General features: G+C 47.2%; 1 pseudogene; it reads right to left on the bottom strand.

Annotated features, from left to right (window-relative positions):
* Positions 1 to 3,643: 3,643 nt before the first annotated feature.
* On the bottom strand, positions 3,644 to 3,761 carry LOC124723598 (annotated as a pseudogene).
* Positions 3,762 to 6,641: the final 2,880 nt, after the last annotated feature.

The raw sequence follows: 6,641 nt of genomic DNA, 5'->3' as shown, positions 1-6,641 counted from the left end.
TGTCCGTGCTCAGCCATTTGTGCGGTGGTAAGCACATCGAGTAAACTTCAAATAAAACTTCAGCCTCGCAGGTCTCTGTAATTTGAAGAACGCTCGAAAATTGCACTTCTATAATTATGTCACTTTTGTCATTGATAGTATTATTCCACAGTAGACACGCGGGAAGTTGGCCGCCAGCCACCAAGTATTGATTACTAAATGTCAGTACCATTCGGAACACTTCGTGGTTCAAATGGCTCTGAGCACTATGGGACTTCTGTGGTCATCAGTCCCCTAGAACTTAGAACTACTTAAACCTAACTAAGGACATCACACACACCCATGCCCGAGGCAGGATTCGAACCTGCGACCGTAGCGGCCGCGCGGTTCCAGACTGTAGCGCCTAGAACCGCTCGGCCACCCTGGCCGGCTAACACTTCGTGTTGATTGTAGTCTATTTCAGACTGCTGCCAACTTGTGCAGTCTAACAGCTGTCACACTATAGTTGGGTGGTGAAATGTTGTTGGTTTCACCATGTGTATGAATGACTTAGATTAATAATAGCATTTGTCCATATAAAGTTTGATAAATGAAATATCAGTTTTCTTCTACTCGCTGCATTGTATTAGAACAGCCTTAATCAATTTAATGTTAATTGCTACAAATAAGTGCCACATTTGAAGATAACCGCCTCCCTAACGAACATTCACGAATCCGTGTTACGTCCCTCTCAAAATTTACGCAACAGTAGCTGGTAGGTAGGAGTCACGCACGCCCGTGAGCTGTCAGTAACGGAAGACGAACAACACAACATTCCCTCTCTCACATCCCGTAACTCTGCAGTGGCCGTGACAGTTTTCTCTCTGCCCCTGAGGCAGGCGGCAACATTTACTTAGCTCACGGCTGAATTAACCAGCGTCAATTAAAATTCAACACATCTTAAAGAATTGTTCTCTGTAACTGTTTTTGTTTGTTACTGAGATGGAAAACTATGCTATTAAGAAACTCTTAACGTTCGTTGACGTTTTCCTAATTCTGCTGTTAAATACACATTATTATACACTGAAGAGACGAAGAAACTGGTACACCTGCCTAATATCGCGTAGGGCCCCTCCGAGCACGCAGAAGTGCCGCAACACGACGTGGGATGGACTCGACTAATGTCTGAAGTAGTGCTGGACCATGAATCCTGCTGGGCTGCCCATACATCCGCAAGAGTACTAGGGGGTGGAGATCTCTTCTGAACAGCAAGTTGCAAGGCATACCAGATAAGCTCAATAATGTTCATATCTGGGAAGTTTTTTGGCCAGCGGAAGTCTTTATACTCAGAAGAGTGTTCCTGGAGCCACTTTGTAGCTATTCTGGACGTGTGGGGTGTCGCATTTTCCTGCTGGAATTGCCAAAGTATGTCGGAATGTAGAATGGACATGAATGGATGCAGGTGATCAGACAGGATGAACTAATTTTTTGGGCGCAATTTGTCGTCGCCCTTTGAGTTTTGCAAGCCCCGCCACAAGGAGACATCTCTTCAGGAAAGAGTTTCGCTAGGAGAGTGAAAGTTATCCGGAGGCAAGTACAAAAAACGAACACGAAGGCTTTAGTGTAGTGTCTATGAAGCCTGCATACTCGGTTCGCTAGACAAACAATCAAACAAGTCGTATTAATGAGTTTTGTTGCAATAAGAAAATTACAATACTTAACTTTGGCAATTACTCAGATGTGTCGCAAGCAAAGAGCGACCTACAAAATAATCAATATTCTTCAGCCTAAACAATCCCAAGTCTGTGCTATGTAGAGAGTACAGGCAAAGTGACTAGAGTTGATGCTGCTATCGAAGTCGCTAATCTTGAAGCTGCTATTGAACTGGGCCGTCTCCAGTCAGTTATGTCCTCTTCACATAGGGGCCACTGTTGTTGCGTTGTCGTCCTGGAGAGGGGTCAGTCAGTGTGCTATTGGCCGACTTCTCACAGCTGTCTCTTCTCTTTCGTTCCCGAGTGGCGTGCCGGCGCTTGACTTTACGCCGTAATGTTTAGAGAAACAGGAAAGAGCGCTTGATGTAAAAGCAATGTTACCTAAATATCATGTGGGTCAGTGGATTACGTTATCGAATCCTTACGTGCCGCAGTATACTGGCCCTTACCAGGCAATAGAGGTGATGGCGCCGGTTAACGTTAAATTGCAGCTCCCCACTCGCCCTTCGACTGTCCATATAAGCTGAATTCGGCCGTTAACGGAGGATATGGACAATTTGCCTCATGTGACCCCAGTTTCGATAGAAAGGAGTGGGAGGGGGGGAATAACGGTGGATGAGGAGGAGAAGAAAGAAAAAGTAAAGCAAAGGAAACGGAGTAATATGGCGAATCATCGGTATATACTAAGGCCCAGAGCTGGGATGTGGGACTGACATTATGATTTTCTTTCCCCACAGAACGCTCGTTCCTACCCCAGGACAGGAGAAGATTGAAGCAGCATCCGGGAGCCCATTCGGTTCATAGAGGAAGGATGCAGCACAGAGTCTTATCGTGTTAGGCCTATTGTACTACACGTATGTGGCCAAAGCAGTTAAGGTATTGTCTGTGTCAGGAGGTGTCATGCTTTCCAAGCAGACGAATGTGATTATGTCGGATCACCAGTGGACATTAACCGTAAATTGCAATATTTGGGCAGTTGGGAACGTCTGAGAAATTGCACAGCAGGATGAGTAATCAGTCAAGGTATTACGGTACCCAAAGATAGTATCGTCTGTTACGATCGGAGTTTTCAAAGCTACACGTGCAGCTATGACAGACTTCGCAGTTGATCCTGCGAGTTAGATGGAGAAGAGGATGGACGCAGGTGGTAGGAACCTAAAGAGAATGTTTGGTACAGCCAATGTGGATGACATAGCTTGCGTCAATAAGGCATTACAGGAAGTGGAAAAGGAGGCAGAAAGCAAACAGGAGGCAGTGAATTTGAACACAACCCAGCTTGCCAGTATGGAAAGCCATGTGATGAGAAACACTTGGCAGCTTCGTGAGTTGGCCACTGCTTTAATGTTGCATGTTAGGTCATCTGCCGAAACTACCAATTGGGACTTGCATGTTAATGGTGACCGCTTGAACAATATTGATGCACAGTTAATGATCGCCACATTGCTATGCAATCTTGCTGACAGTCTGACAGATGCTCGTCTTGTAACTGTGGAGTTGTAGGAAGCACTGATGCATGCCACGCATGGGCACCTTACTCCAGTTCTAATATCACTGGAACGATTGTTGATGTGTTTGAAAGAAATCAAGACTGTGTTGCCAGCGTCTTTGGGACTTATTAAACTGGAAAGGGTGGGGTACTTGACTATGTACTATCGCTTGTCTACTCTTAAAAGCCAGCAGAGAAGGACTCACTTGGAAGTTAGCGTACAAATATCACTAACTTGTAGAGACTGCTGTTTGGTGTGCTGTCTAAAACTAAACTAAACTCCGTCCGGGCAGACCATGAAGGCCCAACGGTAGCGACCGGCCGTCGTGTCATCCTCAGTCCACAGGCGTCACTAGATGCGGATATGGAGGGACATGTGGTCAGCACACCGCTCTCCCGGCCGTATGTGAGTGTACGAGACCGGAGCGGCTACTTCTCAATCAAGTAGCTCCTCAGTTTGTCTCACAAGGGCTGAGTGCACCCCGCTTGCCAACAGCGCTCGGCAGACCGGATGGTCACCCATCCAAGTGCTAGCCCAGCCCAACAGCGCTTAACTACGGTGATCTGACGGGAACCGGTGTTACCACTGCAACAAGACCGTTGGCGGTGTGCTATCTGGTACACACATACCTAGTAGCATGGGAGTCTTTAAGGAAGTATGGCAGACTAGGAGATCTTGCTAGTGCCACTAAACAGACAAAGTCATGCATTAATGTGTGCACAAGAGTTGTTAGACTGTCGCCCCGGACCAGTAACCTCTGCCCTTCAAAGTTAGTGCATACAGAGCCGAAGTCTTGGGAGCTTGCGTTGTTTCGTTCCGAGATGGTGGTCGCAGAATGCCCTACGGAAGTATTGTCAGTGGAGGGGAATACTTCTGGCAGGTAGGACCTCACTGCTCACCCCTCTGGTGGCAGAGCTGACAGTCGTTATTTGTACATGTTACAAGCAGGGCAAGTTAGATGGCACACGAAAGTTGGTTCTGCAGGGTCAAAGATTAATAGTCAGTGGAACTCGTTGTGAAATATCTGGACCCACTTCCCGCTTGCCAGCTATGATAACGGGAACGATAACCGTCAGTATGATCCATGCCTTATTTTATGTACCTGACCTACCTTCCTCACTATTGCCCCCTCCCTAAACACCTTTCATTTCTTAACGATGCCATTGACAAAGCCCTACTCACCCCTCTGGATCAGATGGTAGCCACCTAACATGGTCATGTTACCATGGAAAATCTCTTAGAACACGTGAAAAGCTACAGAAGTAAGCAGCAGCAGCAATTGGTAGTCACTGGTTCATCAACATCAGCTGCTTATGTATTAATTATGGTGATTAGTTATAAATTTCTTGCTCAAGGGAAGAGTTTCCCAAATTCCATCCCTTCCATCCGTCAGCCTATGGGTTCGAACTGATCAGATTGGCACTCCCCTGACAAGGCAATGTAATGAGTGAACGATCATGAAGGCAAAGACAAAGCGCGCTCAAGGACCGTAATGAACACTGCTGTATAAGAGGGAGAACTGTGGTGTGATTATTAGTGACAAGCCGTAGTATATAGTTTCAAAGGCAGTGAACCGTATAAATGTGGTACAAGTCCAGTGTTGGCAGTGTTGGTAGAGGGTTGAAAACCATGTAAATAGAGTCAAGCGTAAATAGATATAGAGGCAGAATGCGGGGATACGTTGTTTCACAGAATGGGAGAATGTAGAGGGCCGAATGATTAGAGCGGTTAAGTTAGTTAAAGGTCGAAGATCTACAGAGATGAAGTCAGTTACACTACTGGCCATTAAAATTGCTACACCAAGAAGAAATGCAGATGATAAACGGGTATTCATTGGACAAATATATTATACTAGAACTGACATGTGATTACCTTTTCACGCAATTAGAGTGCATACACCCTGAGAAATCAGTACCCAGAACAGCCACCTCTGGACGTAATAACGGCCTTGATACTCCTGGGCATTGAGTCAAACAGAGCTTGGATGGCGTGTACAGGTACAGCTGCCCATGAGGCTTCAACACGATACCACAGTTCATCAAGAGTAGTGACTGGCGTATTGCGACGAGCTAGTTGCTCGGCCACCATTGATCAGACGTTTTCAATTGGTGAGAGATCTGGAGAATGTGCTGGCCAGGGCAGCAGTCGAACATTTTCTGTATCCAGAAAGGCCCGTACAGGACCTGCAACATGCGGTCGTGCATTATCCTGCAGAAATGCAGAGTTTCGAAGGAATCGAATGAAGGGTAGAGCTACGGGTCGTAACACATCTGAAATGTAACGTCCACTGTTCAAATTGCCGTCAATGCGAACAATAGATGACCGAGACGTGTAACCAATGGCACCCCTTACCATCACGCCGGGTGATACGCCAGTATGGCGATGACGAATACACGCTTCCAATGTGCGTTCACCGCGATATCGCCAAACACGGATGCGACCATCATGATGCTGTAAACAGAACCTTGATTCATCCGAAAAAATGACGTTTTGCTATTCGTGCACCCAGGTTCGTCGTTGAGTACACCATCGCAGGCGCTCCTGTCTGTGATGCAGCGCCAGGGGCAACCGCAGCCATGGTCTCCGAGCTGATAGTCCATGCTGCTGCAAACGTCGTCGAACTGGTGGTGCAGATGGTTGTTGCCTTGCAAACGTCCCCATCTGTTGATTCAGGCATCGTGACACGGCTGCATGATCCGTTACAGACATGCGGATAAGATGCCTGTCATCTCGGCTGCTAGTCATACGAGGCCGTTGGGATCCAGCACAGCATTCCGTATTACCCTCCAGAACCCACCGCTTCCATACTCTGCTAACAGTCATTGGTTGTCGACCAGCGCGAGCAGCAATGTCGCGATACGATAAACCGCAATTGCGATAAGCTACAATCCGACCTTTATCAAAGGCGGAAAGGTGATGGTACGCATTTCTCCTCCTTACACGAGGCATCACAACAACGTTTCACCAGGCAACACCGATCAACTGCTTTTTGTGTACGAGAAATCGGTTGGAAACTTTCCTCATGTGAGCACGTTGTAGGTGTAGCCACCGGCGCCAAACTTGTGTGAATGCTCTGAAAAGCTAATCATTTGCATATCACAGCATCTTCTTCCTATCGGTTAAATTTCGCGTCTGTACCACGTCATCTTCGAGGTGTAGCAATTTTAATGGCCAGTAGTGTAAAATGTGAAGGAATACTGAGACCCAGAAGTCATATGTGTGCCACATATGTTGTGCAGCTCAGTGGTGTGGTACTGTGAGGCAAGTGGGTTGGCGGAGCATCGAGTTAAGCTACACGAAGGAGAACACTGTATCACCGACCAGCGGAGCGTGTGACAAGAAGCAGCTCACTGCATGCCAGGGTGTCATCAACGAGGGTGGTAATCGTGTCAGTTACGCCAGCCAAACAACGCCAGAATACTCCACCGACCTACTGGGGAGGAAGAAACGCTAACAGCCGGCCGCGGTGGTCTCGTGGTTCTAG

Source organism: Schistocerca piceifrons, chromosome X (assembly GCF_021461385.2).
Source record: "Schistocerca piceifrons isolate TAMUIC-IGC-003096 chromosome X, iqSchPice1.1, whole genome shotgun sequence".
Taxonomy (NCBI): domain Eukaryota; kingdom Metazoa; phylum Arthropoda; class Insecta; order Orthoptera; family Acrididae; genus Schistocerca; species Schistocerca piceifrons.
Note: the sequence above shows the minus strand (reverse complement) of the source record. Positions and strands in the feature narration are given on the sequence as shown.